The sequence below is a fragment of the Pituophis catenifer genome, unplaced genomic scaffold, assembly GCF_029215685.1.
Source record: "Pituophis catenifer annectens isolate HBS135680 unplaced genomic scaffold, rPitCat1.0.hap2 SCAF_13, whole genome shotgun sequence".
NCBI classification, from domain to species: Eukaryota; Metazoa; Chordata; class Lepidosauria; order Squamata; family Colubridae; genus Pituophis; species Pituophis catenifer.
In genome coordinates this window covers 2334292-2355223 of record NW_027256893.1, presented here as the reverse complement: position 1 = coordinate 2355223, position 20932 = coordinate 2334292, and positions in this window count along the sequence as shown.

Below are 20932 nucleotides of genomic sequence, written 5' to 3'. Positions count from 1 at the left end.
AGTGCTCTGAAGGCTTTGTTGAACACTTCTGAAAAGTTTGCAAATGAGAACCCGTCTGTAAACCATATGACCCAAATAATGGAGACCCAAATAATACCCTACCAAGTGCAGAGTTTGTGCAAATTCAAGCCAGCCCAAGTTTGACTGTGTCATTGCAGCCAATCAGTCCTAAGATCTTGAGCCATCCACGCACGGATATTGAAAGGGTCAGGCTTCAGGCTCCTGCTTTGGCGTCAGAAACTCTGGGAACCTCAAAAACTGGAACACGGAATGGGACAACTTGCCGCAGCCAACTCACCACGGGACAACTCGCTGCAGGACAATTTAACAGTTCAATTTAATTACTTAAATAAAAAATATTTTGATTTTTGTCATTGACATTTCATTCTGTCCTTCCTCTGCATCGTTTCTTTAAAGATTCTATTCTACCTTTCCTGTGATTTTAGTGTAACTCTTGTCCCGCAGCAACTTGGCCGTGGGAAGGTGGCTGTGGTGAGTTGCCTATGGTGAACTGTCCTAGAACCCTGGAGCATCCCCTCCTTGTAGGACCATCTGGGGCAGGCAGATGTTCTTGGGAGAAGGCAATCCCTCCAGTTAACCAGCAGCACCTTGAATCCTGTGCAGCTTGTTAGCTAAGAGCTTTGTGAGCGTTGGTGACGCAGCGGACTAAAGTGCTGTTAAAGTAGCACTTAACTGCCAGCTGCCTGCAATTACTGCGAGTTCAATTCTCACCAGGCTCAAGGTTGACTCAGCCTTCCATCCTTCCGAGGTAGGTAAAATGAGGACCCGGATTGTGGGGGCAATAAGCTGACTTTGTATAAAAAAGAACACCGCTTGGGGGGGCCCGAAAGCCCTACTAAGCAGGTATATACAAAAGTATGAAGGCTATTGCTTAATGCATTGTAAGCCGCCCTGAGTCTATGGAGAAGGGCAGCATATAAATCGAACCAATAAATAAATAAATAAATAAGAACAGAATTGTTTGCACTGAGACGGAAAAAGAGAGCTGGGTTGGTGTAGTGTTAAATCCCTAGGCTAGAAACCAGCAGACCCCGCATTCTAGCCCTGCCTGAGGAATTAGGGAGCAGGCAATGGCAAACCACTTCTGAAAACCTTACCAAGAAGACAGCAAGGACTGGTCCAGGCATCACCAGGAATCAAGATTTACTCAAAGCTCCCGGCCTCCCAAAAGACAAAAACAGCATAAAAGCAACATCTTGGATTAAAATACTTTTGGCAATGCTTGTCAACTATCCCATTGTGTTAGACAGCAAAAGAAACTCCTGGCCCATTTATTTTAACCAACAATATAACTTTATTGAAGTAGAAAAGCCAGTTCTAATGATCTTGTGCGCAAACAGCATAGGAAAACTCCCCCTGGAGACTTCCCATTGTCCATTGTCCACCAATCATTTGCATTCACTTTGTTTTGGGAATGGTCTGTCTGCCTCGGACACTCCCAGCTGGAGGCCTTCGGGTGTTGGGTCCATCTCAGGCTTCCAGTTCGCACACTTCCATTCCAAATTTCCCTTCAAGGGCCTCCCTTACATTCCAAAGCCTTTCCTGCCCCCTCCCGTTACTGTTGCTGGTTGCGAGCTTGGGGGTGTAGTGAGTCAACCATGACAGCGATGAAGCTATTGATCCAAGGCAAGGGACAACATTCCCTCTCAGGACCCAGAAATAGAGCAGGCCACCAAGCCAAAAATGGCGCTCCATACCCATCTTCAAGGGAAATTGGTTTATGAAATGAAAGGATGTCCAGAAGAAAGTAGGGGCAGTTCCTCCCATTAGTCTCATCAGCTGAGAGTTGAGGGTGACAGGAATACAGCTAGACCTTGACTTACAACAGTTTTGTTTAGTGACTGTTCAAAGTTACAACAGCACTGAAAAAGGTGACTTGTGACCATCGTCACTGCCACATGATCAAAATTCAGACAGTTGGCAATTGACTCGTATATATGACGGTCGCCGTGTCCCCTGGTCACATGATCCCCTTTTGCAACCTTCTGACAAGCCAAGTCAATGGGGAAGCCGGGTTCATTTAACAACGGTGTTACTAACATAACAACTGCAGTGATTCACTTAACAACAGTGGCCAGAAAGGTGGTAAAATGGGGCTAAACTCACTTAAAAACTGTCTCACTTAGCAATGGAAATTTTGGGCTCAATTGTGGTCGTAAGTCGAGGACTACCTGTAGTATTCCAACACTCTTCTCCAGAGCACAAATTGGGGAAGGTTTTATTACATGTCTGGAATTATCTTTATTGAATAAGCAGAAGCAGCACACTAAAATTGCTCAGATGGTGGATGACCGTAACAATCTCAAACATTATTGAAACTAATATATTGATCCCTCTTTAGGGATGAAAACTGGCTGGGTGACTTTGGGCCAATCTCCAGGAGATTCTCCTTCAACCCAATGGGTCATTGTTGTGGGGAAAATAGGAGGAGGGGGGAGTATTAGGTATGTTCATTTAGGGTTAGAGTATTTATAAAAATAATAAAGGTGGGATATAACTCTAATAAATAACAAAAAAAATCCTTCAAAATGAATTTTGTTCTTTAAATTGGTTGTCTTAAGAATCAAACTGGCATTTAGGGCAGCACAGTGATGTGTCCTCCTGCAGGTTGTCATATCAGGCAACAAATGATTGACCTACAAAACTCTACAAAGTTGCTTTGATTGAGTCATGAAATCTCTTTCCCACTGATGGCCACAAGGTGTCAGCAGATATATTATCTGTGTTTGGAAGATTAAAAAAATAATACAGTACAGTAGTTGCAAACTTGCATGCAAAGAGGGAAAATATTTTCTCTTCAATTTCTCACTCGTATTGTACAAAGAAAGCCGTTAAGGAAACTGGCTGTGGCACCTGCAGTAGAATCCTGACAGCCTTCAGGCTCATGTGCAGTTACCTGGTTAGAAACAAAGCTTTCTCTTCAAATATATAGTCAAGGAGCCAAGGTGAAGACCTGAAGTTGTTAAACTTTCATCTGGACTGAGTCTTAATTGCAAGACATTGACTTGATCCCAAGAAACAACAACAAAATTCCGATAAATGGTCTTGAGGACCTGCAAGTTTTTGACATATAAAAAGTTCTTGGACATCAAAAGTTGGCTTTGTGCAACTTAATTTGGTCAACTGGAAGTATTTTCACTATGGGTTTTAGATTTTTCTGGCAGTCAATGTGTTACTTTATAGCTTTTCTGCTTAAGGCTATCTACAAGACAACAGATATTGGACAAACCTGCTGAAATTTGAGGGTCCATTGTCTCCCACCAATTATGTTGATTTGACTTTGACTACTAAGGCACATTGCCGACTAACAGCCCACAAGGCAGATTTCTCTTCTCTTTTTCTACTTGTTCTGGAATCTGTGTATTTTACGAGGATGGGAACAGGTTTTAATTTAAAACAATTCAGAAACAGTAAATTTACCTATTTTTGCTTGGATTTTTTTCCAGCAATCTTTGGAATAACCCACATTGCAATAATGGGTCCGTCATCATTTGTATGTTTGAAAGCTTCCTATCAAATCCTCTAGGGCAGTGTTTCTCAACCTTGGAAGCTTGAAGTTGGGTGGACTTCAACTCCCAGAATCCCCCAGCCAGTGGGAGTTGAAGTCCACCCATCTTCAAGCTACCAAGGTTGAGAAACACTGCTCTAGGGTTGTGTTGTAGCAGTCAATGGGTTTTAAGCCAAGTCACCTTTTTTCTTTTCCCCCCAAAGCTTGCTTGCTTCTTGTGTCTGTCCTGAAGGAAGGAAGCGGCCTTAGAAAAAGTCTGCGAAGGAGAATGAAGTGTGAAGAAGATGGGAGTCGGAGTAGCATTTCTCCACTTCTTCCTGTGAATGGTTGTGAGCCATCTTTGTATGCAAAGATCGTGAGAGCTTGGAGCCAGCAAGGTCACCACTGCAGGTGGTTGAGAAAGAGATGGACTGTCTCATAACAAAAGACAGTGTCATAATTGGACAATGTCCAAGAAGGAAGGATTGTTTAACTGGGCAAGCATTTGCAAAGGAAACCAGAACTTGTTTCGCTTCTTCAGTACCAACATGGTGTATCCAATAAAGTTTTACTTTTGGGAATTCTCCCAAGAGTGTTTCCTTGTTTTGGATTCACTAATTGGACAGTTGACATTAAACCAGCTCTCTTAACTCAACTCAGCCTGCTCAGGGAAAACCAAGAGAGCTGTGACCTAACAATGTCCAGAACGGAGCGAAAAGCTGATGCCACAGCAAAGACTGGATCTCACCTGGATCTTACCTGAAAAACAAGGAAGTTGAAGAGCCGAAACAAAGGGTTATAGCAATTGCAGAGAAAATAAAGCAATATGATAACCAACTCCAACAAAACTCATAATTTTGAGCGAACCAGCTTCATTTCTACCACAAGCGGACATGGTGCTACCACAAGTGAAAAACCTAATGAAGAAAATACCCTGAAATTTGGGAAGAACTTGTGGGAAAACAGCAAGAAGCACAATGGAAATGCAAAATGGATCAAGCAGGTTGAAAGCATTGTAAAGATGACTAGAATGGAAGATGTTCACATAACAAAAGAAAAGGTGCAAAAACAAGCCAAGAAGATCAGGAACTGGAGTGGCCCCTGGTTTAGATAAGCTGCATGGATTCTGGTTGAAATCATTAACAAATTTGCATGCAAGATTAGCAAACCAAATAAATTAGGCTCTGGAAACACCAGAAAGTGAAAAATGGCTAACATCTAGAAGAACCTTTTTGATTCAGAAGGATGTAGAAAAAAGAAATAAACCTGAAAATTATAGGCCTGCTGACAGCATACAAATTACTTACAGGCATGACTGCAAACCAAATTTAGGGATATCTAGAAAATAAGGTTTTGCTACCTGTAGAACAGAAAGGATGCTGCAAAAATTCAAGAGGAACCAAAGACTAACTGATGATTGATAAACTGGTTTTGAAGAATTCAAAGAAAAGACAAACAAGTTTGTTCATGACTTTGATTGATTATAAGAAAGCATTTTATTTTGTTCCACACAGCTGGATTGAGAAATGCTTGGACATTTTTGGAATTAGCAGCAACATCCAGAAATTCCCAAAGACTTCCATGAAACTATGGCAACTAAGTTGATGGCCTGTGGAGAAGAACTTGGTGAAGTTGAAATCAAACGAGGAATCTTCCAAGGCCACTCATTGTTATCTCTGTTATTTGTACTTTGAAGCTGGGACAGCCAAGGCAACAAAGAAATGTGCAGGAGCGGTGTAGATGAACAGTGATTGAACCTGGGTGAGAAGATTCCTTTTTTATTTAGACCCTAACTTTAAAACGAAAAAAAAGAGAAAAATCCAGAAAAAGAGACTCTTAGAACTATTTCTTAAAGCAGCGAACAACCATAGAAAGAAAAATCCAAGACCCAAAAAAAAGGAACTGAGGGGAGAAAAGCTAAAGACCTTTTAAAACATAGAAAATTGGATTTTTAAACTGGGTAGGCGTTGTTTTGGAAAGGCATTATAAAATACTGGAACTATCTACTTGAATAGCTGACTTTGTTTCCATAAATTGAACTAAAATTGGATTAATCAATCAGACTTGAAACAATGCTGAAACCTAAGCTGAGGGCACCATCTACTGGTGAATGGCAAATATGCCATACCCCTACAAGCCTGGGAAAATTCCTGATAAGAAAAATAAACAATATTCATGTGGAGGACTCATGTGATACTTACTGTTCTATAACTATTTACTTTATGATTACTGGAAACTTTATTGTGAGAATAAAAAGACTCTTAAGTAAAGTGACTTTTGATTTGTGGAAAGCTGCCTGGACTGTTTAAATGGAACTGATTAATAATCCTGAGATGTAAAGAACTGTGATGATTGAATTTTCTGAGGAGCAACATTGGACTTGAATATATTGTTTTTGGACTATTGAGTAAGAGCGGGACTTACTAAAATAAGACAAGATGCTCCACCAGGAAGAAATGAGTGAGATTTCAAAAGAAATTGTGTTGATGTTTCAAAACATTAGGGACACTATAACAAAGAATCACAGAGTGATAAAGAATCTGTTGCAAGGCATAAATGGAAAAATAGAAAATATCCTACAATTGATGATGAATGAAGATCAAATAGTCCAGGAAAGAGAGGAGACAGGAGAAAGAATGGAGGAAAAGATAAAACAGACAAACCAGCAATTAAAGCAAGAAGATGAGAAGAAGACAATAAAGATACTAATGACTGATTAAATAAATCAAGGGAAAAGTACATTAAGAGATTTAAAAATGGAATTGGATAACCTGTAAGATACTTTTGAAAGGGAGATAGGGGTGTGGGTGGACACTCTGGAGATCTGGCAGCTTAGGAGGATAAAGATGGGAGAAATATTCAGACTGAATGGTGAAGACACAGATGCTGATAGAGACAACGATCCAAGAGAGGAGAATGGGAAGCAAGCTAAAAAATGAATAAGAATTGAAGTATTAAAATGGGCAAGAGATGATGGATAGAAAGGAATTTTTCTCTTTCTTTTTTTTTTCTAATATAATGATGGCCTGATTAAAAACCAGAATAGAGGTAGAAATAAGAATACATACCTTTATATAAAGCAATAGTTGAATGGAAAGATTGGAGGTTGAAAGATGGTACTATAAGGTATGATTAAATAATAGGATGATTGGTTCTAGAATGATGTACTGAGACTCTGAATAATGAAGGACTATGTCTTGATATAAACATGTGTATTAACACTAGGATTAGTAATGGTGGCTTGACGAGAAGCTAGAACACAGTTAGAAATAAGAAATGGGGAAATATTTGCAGATATAATCTTTATATAATAGTATATAAGTAATAACTAGATGGAAAGATTAGAGGTTGAAAGATGGTATTACTATGTATGCTTAATAATATCATTGGCATTAAAATGGAACATTGAAATTGTCAGATGTAAATGCCTTATTCTCTAATGTGTAAATAATGTATATATGGAACATCAGGGGTTAACTTATTCTTTGGACTTTAATGTATTCATAATTTACCACTCCCATTCCTGGCTCCACCCCTTGTATATATAAGGAGCCATCCTCCCCTTTTTTCCTTGCTTCTATCTTGAATATTCAGCGAATATAGAATGCCTATTATGATTAAAGAGAAATATATTTAAATCTCTAACTTCTATTATCTTTATTGAGTCTGATCCTGAAAATATTGCAACAAGCTGGTAGCAGAGGATGGTTAATTGACTCAATAAGTAATTAAAAATGTCCAAGAAAGATAGGCCCAACACCAGGGCCTACAGCAAAGAAATAGAAACTGATCAAGAGATGATCAACGAATCCACTAATGCGATTTCGAGAGAATCCGAAGAATACACCACTGAAGAAGAAGAACTGATGAGTGAAAATAACGACCAGGAAGAAATCGAGATAGAAAATAACGAACTCAGGTCAGAGATATTAAAGATACTAAAAAGCCAAAAGAATGATGAAAGCCTCATCGCGGACCTCCAGGAGATGCTGAGGAACAGCGGAGCAGCGAGAGAGAAAAACGTCATTAAAGAAAAACCCAAAGATCAAAAAACTGTGAGTGAAATGACTACTGAGAAAATAGTTGTAAAAAAGAAAAGATGTGACCTCGCGCGAAATTTTGAATGGCAGCCATCTTGGTTTCAACGAACTTCAAAAGAGAGTGAAGCAGAGCCAATCAAAACGCTCAGTTCAAAATTTCTGGCGCGAAAAACGCTATCAGACGAAGAAAGTGAAAAAGAAGTCTCAAACTCTTCAGATGAACCAAAATCAGAAAGTGAAGACGATTTAACAAAGTCCCAAGTAAAGTCAGCAATGAAAACGCTTTTTGCTGCTTTTGGGCCAAGATTGAAAATTTCCAAGACATCAACGAAGAAGCAAGAAATCAAACCGACAACTCAAGACCTGCACGCTCCCATCCTGACTTCGAAAACGACGACACCCGAGCCCAGAGAGCCATGCCGATTCCGTCCTACACCGCAGACAGAATCGAGTGCCAGCGCACACAAGAGAAAGAGAAGAACCGTCGCCATCACCAAAGCCCCAAAAACCGAGCCAGAGACCGACTCATCTGAAGAGGAGCGGATCGAGAGAGCTGAAATGGAGAGAACCTTCCACAACGGCGCCAAAGAAGAAATGAGCAACGCGCATGTGCAAAACTACGTAGACGGCCCCGAAAGACTTGAACTGGCCAGAGAACCGCGCAGACTCGTTACAAGCATCCCAATGCCGTTCTGTAATTTCCTGCACTTGAGAGACCACGGACTGCCTCAGGTTGTAAGTAATGGACAAAATAATGTGGGGAATTTACCCAGTGACTTCCCAAAACTTAGAGTTGATGGCATTAATTTACAAGAGTGGTACCAACAGCTTCAGGTTATTTTTATGAAAGAAAATTTACTATTCTTTATAACTAGTCCTCCAAGAAGACCTTGGACTTTAAAAATAGATTGTTTACATCATAGAGCATTTTTCATAATAATTTCTAGCGTGTCTCCTGCAATATATCATAGCATCAAACCAAACCTAACTGTATCAGAAATAATTCAATGCATGTTTAATCTATTTCACAGCGATAGCGTAGCCACAACCACAAGAATGTCTAAGGATTTCTTTTCTTCTAGAGTGAAACCAGGGGTTTCTATAAGTGAGCATTTGATAAATCTAAACAAAATAAGAGCTGAGCTGCAATTGAGGGGGGAAGTGATTTCAGATCAAACAATGAAAAGTGTTATTATCAATTCACTTGATCCATCATGGGATAGCTTTATGTCACACTTAGATACCATTAATTTGGGATATTTATCAATAGAAAGTCTATCTAACAAATTGATAGCAGAAGACAATTCAAGAAAAAATCGTTCCAGTAACCAATCAGAACACAAATCTTTTAGGAAAGTAGTCTTTCAAGATAAATATAATGAGGCCTTTAGATGCCACAATTGTGGATCCAGGGAACACAGTAGAAGAGACTGTCCCAAAGTCCCAAGGGAGAGACATAGGCCAGAATATAGGAGCAAATACAATTACAGACAATCTTCCACAGATAGACACAAATATAGAAGTCCACCAAATTACAGAGAAAGTAGAGGGGGTAGAGAAAATTCAAAAGAGAGAAAATCTGGGTCACTAAATGGGCTAAATAAACAAGACAGCACCAGAACACAACAAGATGAGAACAATAATTGGCTTATTGATTCTGGTGCAACAAATCACACCACTAACAACAAAAGTATATTATCTTCATTTACAGAAGATAAGTTTGTGATAAAGGTAGCTAATCAAGAAAAGGTTCAAGTATTAGGCAGAGGAAATGTGACCTTGCCTGGTTTAGGTAAAATAGAGGGGGTATTATTAATCCCAGAAATACCTCACAACATACTGAGTGCTATAAAACTAAGCAGAGAATCTGACATCAATATAGTTTTCTCAAAGGGGAAAGCAACTATAGAAAAGAACAAAACAAATGTAGGCACTGTGATGATAAAAGGGGGTCTACCCTATCTGATAACCAAAGAAAGATGGTTACATAACATTGATTCAAATATGGAAGATTGTATTGAAGCAGATGATGAAAATGTCAGTAACAGTGACAATGATGAATGTAAAATAACTCATGATAACAAAAATACACACAATGAGAAGAAACCAAAAATAGGTAAACCAATTCATGATGAGTGTGCTCACATCTTACATAGGAAGTTAGGACATGCAAGCTTTCCTGTAGTACAAAAAATGACTGAACACGCAGAAGGTGTCAAAATAAAAAATTGTGAAAATTATTTGGAATGCTCAGTATGTAAATCCACCAAACTAAAAACCAGTCCCAGACCAAAAAAATCTAACAGATCAACTAACAATATTTTTGATTTGGTACATATGGACTTAGTTGGTCCTTTAACTCCATCAATTACCTATAGAAAACGTTACTTCCTAACAATAGTGGATGATTACAGTCGCTATGGTTTTGTTTACACATTAAAGCACAAGGATGAAACCTTTCAGAAATTTAACGAATTCTACAAACGCATAGAAACACAACATAATATCAGAATAAAACAAATTATGACAGATAGGGGATGTGAATTCATGTCTAAAGAATTCTCCCAATGGTTAAAGGATAGAGGGATGCTACATTTCACGTCCAATCCATTTTCTGCATTTCAAAATGGGATTGTAGAGAGAAAGAATTCCACACTACAAACCATGATTAGATGCACATTAGAGGATGCTGGTTTAGGCAAACAATTTTGGTCAGAAGCCTTACATTATTCAAATTACACTCAAAATAGAACATGGTCCAGTATTGTGAATAAGACACCATATGAGGTGATGTACAATAGAAAACCCAAATTAGCACACATGCACATATTTGGAGTTACTGCAGACGTACACATACCTAAACAATTGAGGAGAAAGGGAGAAAACGTATCCAGGAGATTAAGATTCATGGGATACGAAACTGGAACCAAAGGGTACAGATTCATTGATAATAATAACAAATTTATAGTATCCAGAACAGCTGTGTTCCATGAGCAGGCCAATTGGTCTAAATTGCACCTTAATGAAATATTTCCTAATAAAAGCAAAGATAATATATCTTGCGAGGAAGGAACAACAGAAAATCAAAATATTAATAAAAGTAAGAACAAAACCAAAACTTGGACAAATAGTCAGCATAAAATAAAGACAGACACATTAACAAAAAAGGAAGCTAGATATTTGCATGACAACCATAGCAAACCTGAAAGAAATATTAGAAACAATAGAAACCAAATACCAAATAAATACAAAGATTACATAATGCATATGGATGGAGAACAAATAACACCTAATACATATGAGGAAGTATTGAAACTTCCCCGTGAAGAAAGAGAAAAATGGGAACTAGCTATGGAAAAAGAAATGGAAAGTTTACAAGGATTAAATGTATTCACACCTGCGATCGCACCTAAGGATAAAACAATTATAGGTACCAGGTGGATTTATAAAATTAAGAATTTAGAAGGAGGTAATACCTTATACAAGGCCAGACTAGTTGCACAAGGTTATGCACAAAAATATCCAGAAGACTATACTGACACATATTCACCCACAGTGAGAACAGAGAGTGTCAAAACAGCTCTTGTAGTAGCATCTGCACTCAATCTAGACGTGTTTCAATATGACATACAGACTGCATACTTACATGCAAAATTAGATAAGGAAATATATGTAAGAGCACCACACAGTCAATACACTAATAAGAACGAAATTTGGTTATTAAATAAGAGTCTGTACGGATTGAAGCAATCTGGCAAAAGATGGTACGATTGTTTGGTAAAAGTACTTAAGACCATGGATTTCAACGCCACTACTGCTGATAACTGTTTCTTTGTAAAAAAGAGTAATGATCATATTGAATTTGTATTAATTTATGTGGATGATATTTTATATATTGGAAAGCATAAAGAGAGCAGGGAAATATTTGTAAATAAGTTAAACGAACACTTCTCATTGAAATCACTAGGTAGAGTGAATAAATACCTTGGTGTACAAATTAACAAAACAAAAAGGGGATTCAAACTTACTCAGAAAGATAAAATCATTGAACTCCTAAACAAATGTAACTTAAATAATGCCAAAACATGTGACACACCTATGCAAACTGATTTTCTTAGAAACACTGATGAATCTTCCCCTGAGTTTAAAGACAACACATTTTACAGATCAGTTATAGGTTCACTCCTTTATATATCCAATTGGACTAGGCCAGATATTGCATTACCTCTCAATTTATTGTCAAGATATGTTAGCAAACCAACCATGTATCATTGGGAAGCTGTCAAAAGAATTTTAAGATATCTGAAAAGTACATTAGATTTTTGTTTAATATTGGAACCCAATAATGACAAAGAACCAAAAATTACTTGTTATGCTGATGCAGATTGGGCTGGTGATACATCATGCAGAAAGAGTACCTCTGGTTATGTTTTTCTATTGAACGATTGTCCAGTTTACTGGTATACTGGTAAACAAGAACTGGTAGCCACTTCTACCACAGAAGCGGAATATGTTTGCTTGTCTAAAGCTGCAAATAACCTTGTATGGTTCAATGATTTGATCACAGATGTTTGGAAGAAACCTACTTTACCATTTATTATGCATGAAGACAATAAAGCGGCCATTGAAATATCTAGATCCGATGCAATTGGACAAAGGTCCAGGCATATTGATATAAAATTTAAGCACGTGAGACAACTATCTCAAGACGGATTCATCAAAGCAATACATTGTGATACTTCTGAACAATTAGCTGATATATTAACAAAACCCTTACCTTCTAAACAACACAAATATTTAACTTCTAAATTATATGTATTATATTGTCCTGAATCTGAATGTAACTGGTGTTGTATAACGAACCGGCATTTAGAGGGGGATTTGTCAGATGTAAATGCCTTATTCTCTAATGTGTAAATAATGTATATATGGAACATCAGGGGTTAACTTATTCTTTGGACTTTAATGTATTCATAATTTACCACTCCCATTCCTGGCTCCACCCCTTGTATATATAAGGAGCCATCCTCCCCTTTTTTCCTTGCTTCTATCTTGAATATTCAGCGAATATAGAATGCCTATTATGATTAAAGAGAAATATATTTAAATCTCTAACTTCTATTATCTTTATTGAGTCTGATCCTGAAAATATTGCAACAGAAATATTGAATACACTAAAACAAACATGTATATACTAGGATTATATAAGTTTGATTAATGTAACATGTTGTTATTTTTGTTGTTGCTGTTGTTATTGCTATTTGTATCAAAATGAATTATACCCAGAGGCCACACTGTTCATGTATTGATATTGATCAGGGGTGAAATTCACTTACCTTCCCTACCGGTTCGCAAATGTGTGTGCACCGAAATCTTTGGTTGAAATACTAAAGGAGATAAGTGACTGCCTGTTCTTGCTATGATGAAGGGGGAAAACATTTCTTTTTATATATATTTTTCTTTATTTTTTCTTTTCTTTATGCTTCATTTTTTCTCTTAACAGCCTATATTTTCTTTGTAATAACTTTTTGTCTTTGTATTTTTAAACTTTAATAAAAGTCACTCTTATCCCAATGCAGACTGGAATGAGCAATTCTTTGCAGCCTTTAGGGATTTACTGGATGCTCTTAAGGAGAGAGTTGATCAGAAGCTGCTGGTGTTTTCTTCTTTTTCCCCTCTCCCTTCCTTCACATGCTTCTCTTCCTGCTTATTTTGGCCGTGACCTATTTTTAGATCCCCATCAAACATGACTGGGAATGTCACTTGAGAGAATGACATCCAGAAGATTCAACTCTATCACAAGTACGTACAGCAAACTGGTACCTAAAAGTTGCCTTGAAGTCTTGCCTTCCTGTCTATTCCAGGATGAAGGAATTGAAAATAATTGTAAATGAAGATCAACTGGTCCCTGCTGTGATTGTGAGTGAAGGCTGCATCAACAAGAGGGAAAAAGAGAGCGCCTGCTTGCCTGCCAGCCAGAGAAATTCCCAGGTCTGGCATTGTGAAGGAAGAGAAGTAGAAGAGTCTTTCGCTGAGGAGGAGGAGGAGGAGTTTCTTCCTTCTCTCAAGCTGAATGTGTGGGAAGGAAGGAAGGAAGGAGGGAGGGGGAGAGAGACAGAGAGAGGGAAGGAAGGAAGGAAGGAAGGAAAGAAGGAAGGAAGGAAGGAAGGAAGGAAGGAAGGAAGGAAGGAAGGAAGGAAGGAAGGAAAGGGAGGGAGGGAGGGAGAGGGAGAGACACAGAGAGAGGGAGGGAAGGAAGGAAGGAAGGAGGGAGGGAGGGGGAGAGAGACAGAGAGGGACGGAAGGAAGAAGGAAGGAAGGAAGGAAGGAAGGAGGGAGGGAGGGGGAGAGAGACAGAGAGAGGGAGGGAAGAAAGGAAGGAAAGAAAGGGAGGGAGGGAGAGGGAGAGACACAGAGAGAGGGAGGGAAGGAAGGAAGGAGGGAGGGAGGGGGAGAGAGACAGAGCGAGGGAGGGAAGGAAGGAGGGAGGGAGGGAGGGAGGGGGAGAGACAGAGAGAAGGAGGGAAGGAAGGAAGGAGGGAGGGAGGGAGGGGGAGAGAGACAGAGAGAGGGAGGGAAGGAAGGAAGGAGGGAGGGAGGGGGAGAGAGACAGAGAGAGGGAGGGAAGGAAGGAAGGAAAGAGGGAGGGAGGGAGGGGGAGAGAGACAGAGAGAGGGAAGGAAGGAAGGAGGGAGGGGGAGGGAGGGGGAGAGAGGGAGGGAAGGAAGGAGGGAGGGAGGGAGGGAGGGAGGGAGGGAGACAGAGGGAAGGAAAGAAGGAAAGGAAGGAAGGAGGGGGAGAGAGAATGAGAACAAAAACATTTCACTCTATTACCAAAAGATAAAGCAAATGCTTACTGCTATCTTTTATCTTTTTAAAATTTTGTGTCTTCAAGTCCGTTTTTGGCCACAGGCAATTATCTGGTCTAGATCCTGCAGTTTTCATGGGAAGATTTTCAGAAGTAGTTTGCCATTATTTCCTTCCTGGGGCTGAGAGAGAGTGGCTGTCCCGGGATCACCCAGCTGGCTTTGTGCCTAAAGCAGGACTCGAATGCAAGATCTCCCGGTTTCAGGCCTGGCCCTTTAACCACTCCTGTGGCTCTTCACTGTAATAGTAGTACGTCCTGTAATAATGCTCATGTCCAAACAAGGATTTTGTTCTTTTACTGCCACTTACATTTGTGTTTCTCTACCTTGCTGGTTGCTTTCCAAGGCCAGTTTGCCAGAAGCTACAAGTGTTCTGATATCATTAAGGCCGTTTTCTCACTATCCGCTTCAAACGTATTTTTTTTAATATTGAACACTTTGATATATCTGTTTTCACCTCTAAAAAGATGAGGCCAAGTCAGTTACCAATATGCTCCGGGTTGAATAAATTGCTGTCATTTGCGCAGGTCAGCACATCCTTACCTTCTCCTTGTTTCATAGAGATGATTAGCACTGTTTGAAATCCGCCTAGCTCAGTCATCACTGAATCCCTTTCCTTCTTTGCAAGGAAGACCTCAGGGATGTCCACAGGATGTAGTTGAAAAGTCAAGCTGGCAACGATGGTGATCCAACTGAAGCAACCTACATAAAAAACAAGTGCTATTGCTATTGCTATCAAGCTGATTTATTGATAATGTCCACAACAATTCAAAACCATAGAAATTTCAGTATTTGCCAAACCTCAGCTTTTCAAATCTCAAATCTGCAGAACTGCATCATTGTCAATGGCCCTCAGATGCATCTGGCTTCAGGAAGATGGTAGTTTGCCTTAACAAAAGACTCAGGTTTTTAGTTCCTATCTTGATGTCTATCGATGGCCCAAGTTGGGTGAGCTTTGCCAGCATCGCGGCTCAGTGCCATCAAGCAGATTGTTCAGCCACATTGTTCCTTTTACTTGCTGAGCCTGAAGTCAGCAATAAACTCTGCAACAATATTTCTGAACTGGATGCTACGAACATTCTGGGGAGAACAGGTAAGTCATCCTGCAAGGACTTGCTTTTCTGGATTTCTCTAGAAACAATTTTGCATCTTGAGATCATAACCTTCCAATTTTGTCCTGATACCAAGAAATATCTTGCCCTGCAAACCCATCTTAACACTGCAAATCTGGCTCATGGAACCCCTATAAGGGGGGAACCATCTGCTTCACCCCACTTGACAGGTTCCGTTTCACGTTTGCAAGAAGCTCCTGAGATTGTAACTTGTCACCTGCAACTTGAAGGAACTTTCTGCTTTCATCCTTAGAAACCAGAGAAGCTGAAAAATCAAAGCTATTTTTATGGCTTCGGGTACAGTTGCCATCCATTCTCCATTTGTTATTGACTATATTTTGGGTCATATCCTTTCTCTCCATCTTGTTCCATTTCTTTACTCCAATCTGTTTCTTAGAGCTTGTTACAGCTGCTACGGAGATGGAAATTAGATAACTCCCTAAATTTTTAATTATGGAGTAATCTAATCTCCATCCTTCAGAAGAGTCCTCTTCCCACTGAAGAAACTGAACCGATTACATGACCCTTCCATTCTCTCTCTAGTCTAATCTTCTCTTTATTTTCTTAAGAGGGAGCTTTCCAAATTCTAGCTACCTCTCTAGTTAATGTATTGGAGAGCTTTGGGTTCTGTTCCTTTCCCCCTCCTCCCAGGATCTTCTCCAATGCATCCCAAGTGATCTTTGGCTACCACCACAGCATTTTTCAGAGACGCATCAAGCCTGAGCTCGTACTGATGAAAGACATGTAATTTCAAGCTTTTGTCATTAATGTACCCTGGGGGTCTACAGTCTGGGGCTTCGGGACCACATCTGATGCCCTGAGCAAAGCTCTCAAACCTGTTCAGAAGATGCCACCAAACTGTAATTTTAAATGACACATGGGGGAAATGAGGAATAATCATATTAACTAATTTTAAGCATTGTCTTTGTCCTGCCCCCAAGTCTTCTATTTTTTTAGTAGGTTTCTGAATTGCTTCTGAAATATGAGGTGTCCTATTAAGTAGTGTCTTTTGTAGCAGATTTTGGCTATTGGGACTTATGCCCATCCATCGATGGAAAGATGGTTCTGCAGCTCTCTTCTCTGATAAGCTTCTACTCTAGCTTTCAAGCAAAAGGTTTCCCTGATTTGAAAACTGAGGTTTATTGATTTGTAACCGAATCCTTTGGTGGATCATCTGCACAAGCTGACATCCCTTTTGCCATGCCATTGCAACTTGAGATAACTTTCCCATAAAGTGGGAATTCCTGGATTTCTCCATAATGGATATTTGCACTGGGCCTGGGTAGAGTAGAGTAGAGTAGAGTAGAGTAGAGTAGAGTAGAGTAGAGTAGAGTAGAGTAGAGTAGAGTAGAGTAAGGAATAGAATAGAATAGAATACAATCAGTGGTGGATTAAGGCTCACTGGTGTCCTAAACACTGGCAAATCTTGGTGCCCCCCTCCTTTGTACATACTGTACAAATCTTCATTGTTTTTTTTTCTTTCTCAACTTTGTGGTGCCCCCTTTGGGCCTGGTGCCCTAAGCACGTGCTTAGTCTGCTTAATGGTTAATACACCACTGAACAGAGTAGAGTAGAGTAGAGTAGAGTAGAGTAGAGTAGAGTAGTATAGAGTAGAGAATATAGAGTAAGGAATAGAATGGAATGGAATGGAATGGAATGGAATGGAATGGAATGGAATGGAATGGAATGGAATGGAATGGAATGGAATAGGGAATAGGGAACATGGTAGAGTAGAGTAAGGAGTAGCGTAGCGTAGCGTAGCATAGCATAGCATAGCATAGCATAGCATAGCATAGAATAGAATAAGCTTTGCCAAACAGTGACAGGAGGAAGGTGGTGAATTCCTAAGTGGGGGAGGCTATGGAATGCAAGAGAATCTTCTGTTGCTAACAGATGTTATTTATCAAGATCAAATTATGAAGGATGTTTGACCGGAGTAGATAGTTTTTCCCAAACCAAAGAAGAAAGGGATACTAATCTTTGGGCTTGATTATTGATGTCCTTTTTCCAGGTGTCTTCATGCTTTCTTTCTGGGGGGTGGGGGTGGGGATGATATGAAATCAATTGCTCAGCTCCAGTGGGGCTGCACCAGGCTGGACCAGGCTATTCAGCAGGGAATTTGCTGTTGGTTGTTGTTTTCTTCTATGAGTGACACGTCTCCAACGGTCTGTCTGTAAAGGTTCATGTACAGGTTCATTTCATCTGGTAGTTGTTTGTTCCTTATTGTGTTCAGTTTGGATACAGTCTTCTTCCTTTGACTGGAGTTGCTCATTGTAGGTTGTGCCTCAGAGTGTCTAGAGTTGCCTCTAGATCTTTTTCTTCAAGTAATTTGTTTAGTTTAATTTAGTATAAGGAAAGTTATAAAAGAGGAATCACTGCACTTTGAACTATATTAAAACAAAAGAAACCAGGCAGATCTCATTTGGAATATGCAAAAATTTTCATGTCTGATAGAAATTTCAGAGTGATTTTCACCATGCCAGATTTTTCACATGCTAAGGAAGGAACATGTGGATTAATTTGGAAGGTTTGCACTATTATTTATGATATGTCATTACCAGTTTATTTTTGTTAAATATTTTATGGTTATGCAGCAGTGTTCTATGTAATTATGCTTGCAATATGTATTGGTTTGGCGGGTTTTGTCTGTAATAAACTTGCAGATTGAATCATTACAATGATATCTGAAAAATCAGCTACCTGAAAATATAAAATAGTAGACTTACAAGGTTTTGCTTTTTTTGTTACGTTTTGTTTTTTAAACCCTCCAAAACTATTGCAGTAGGAAGCACAACATGCAACCTCCTTCAACTGGGAACTAGCATCTGGCTGTATAGGATTTCACACATCGTGTGTCAGCATCCCAAGGAGGCGCTAGCTCTGCCAGAAAACGTTGTAGGCTTGTGAGAATCCCTTGAGAACCTCAGTGTCTCTAGCAAATAAAGGACTAGATCACACCCTCCATATTTGCCGCTCTTTAGATTGTAACTATATGTGTCTTTTGTCTTTGAATGCATATCTGTATATATCTATATATATATCGCTGTATATAAACAGAGATCATTTTAATTATCACAGCTCTAATTTGATTAAGGCGGTGTTCAAGCAAACTTCCCATTCAGTGCAATGCCAGTGATTACAGAGCAGTAACAGAAGAGCTGCTGCCACAACTGGCAATTGGAATCTAGCCCTTTTCAATCTGGGTCTCCCCAGATTCGGAGGACTTCAGACTCACCTATCTGGAAAACATCAGCTCCACACACCCAAGATTACCAAATTGAACATTCCGATTCCAGCAGCACAGGTTTGCTGGGAATGCTGGAAAAGCTAAAATCATTGAGAGCTTCTGTGACCCTCATTCTTAAATTTGATATCTCACCCATCTCCAAAGTTAAATGACTTAGATGAGGGAATAGAAGGGGAACTTATCAAATTTGCAAATAATACTAAGCTGGCAGAATAGCCAACACCCTAGATGATAGGCTCAAGATCCAGATGGATCTTGACAGACTTGAACACTGGGCCCTATCTAACAAAATGAAATTCAATGTAGAGAAAAGGAAAGTCCTACACTTAGGCAAGAAAAACCAAAAGTACACATACAGACTGGGTGAAACCAGACTTAATAGCAGTAACTATGAGAGGGATCTCGGAGTCTTAGTGGACAACCAGTTAAATATGAGCCAACGAAGAGCCTTGGTAGTACAGGGGTTTAAGGCAACCTGTTATTAAGCTGGTTATTAAGACCAGCTGCCTGCAATTACTGCAGGGTTCGAATCTCGCCAAGGCTCAAGGTTGACTCAGCCTTCCATCCTTTCTAAGGTAGGTAAATTGAGGACCCAGTTTGTGGGGGCAATAAGCTGACTTTGTATAAATATACAAAAGGATGAAGGCTATTGCTGAGCACATTGTAAGCCACCCTGAGTCTTCGGAGAAGGGCGGCATATAAATCAAATTAAAAAAAAAAAAAAACAGTGTGTGATGGCAGCCAAAAAATCCAATGCAATCCTAAATTGCATTAACAGAGGGATTTAATCAAGATGAAGGGAGGTATTAATACCACTCTGTAAAGCCCTACTAAGACCACACCTAGAGTACTGCATCCAGTTTTGGTTACCACACTATAAAATAGATGTTGAGACTCTAGAAAGAGTGCAGAGAAGAGCAACGAAGATGAGTAGGGGACTGGAGACTAAAACATACAAAGAACAGTTGCAGGAATTGGGCAGTGAAGAGAAGGACCAGGGGAGACATGATAGCAGTGTTCCAATATTTGAGGGGCTGCCACAGAGAGGAAAGAATCAAGCCAGAGGTGAAATCTACTTACCTTCCTTACAGGTTCAGAAGTGCATGGTCCTTTAAGAGGCGAGGTTTCCGAGGAATGAGGAGGGGCTACCATAGAGACAAGGAGTTGATGCTCCTGAGAGCTCACACTGGAAGGTGAAGAATTGGGGGGAAGTGGATGGAGGGATCCCCCCTACCCGTGGAGCTGCATGCAGGGGATGTTGGTCATTCTGTGAGCAAAGGTGAGAGGGGTGAGGAATTAGGTTGGCAGTATGATCGAAGCTGGGCCCAGTGTGGGGGAGACTGTGGGGTTAATTTGGCCAGGCAAATTATTACCACCCCCCTGCTATCAAAGTGGATCCTGAGCGCTGCGCTACAATTGAGAAATGGGCAACGGAGCGGCTGGCACAAGGGAAGGAGGAGGAACAGGGAGAAGAAAGAGGCGGCCTTCTCCTTCCCTCACGCTGGCCACTCTGTTACCCATTTCTCCATTACAGCGCAGCGCCCAGGATCCATTTTGATAGCTGGGGGGGGAGGTAATTTAACAACAGGTTCACACGAATCGGTGTGAACCGGCTGAATCCCACCACTGGGTATCCTCAACTTTGTTTTTTTTAAAAAGCCAAGATGGCAGCCATAACAGTATGCTCCAAATGCTGCCTAATACATCATATTCCAGGCTGTTTTGGTTCTTCTTTCTCCTAGGCTTGTCAGCTTTCAGATCTTCACTAGGCATTTTAGGCAGGCTGGCCAGTTTCCTCTCCTACGTATGCAGAGATCCATCATGTTCTTTTCTTTCAGGGTGGGTAATCTTTCAGGATGCAATCTGAGAGGTTTTGTCTCATGAGCTTTTGGACTCTGCTGGAGCCCATCTTCAGGGAACTTCTCTCTAGCAGAGTGTGTGCTGTTCTGAGGGTAATGTTGTGACCGAGGCCCACATAGTGATTACCAAACACAATTCAGTCCTGAACAGACTTATTTTATTAAAACAGCTGAGAATTAATTCATTCTCAGCTTAGTCCAAAACAAAATTCCTCATAACCAGTCCTACAGCCTTATCACCAAACTTTGATGTCTTTAGCAACCTGCCAAAGGCTTTTCTTGGCAAAAACCCCACAAAGT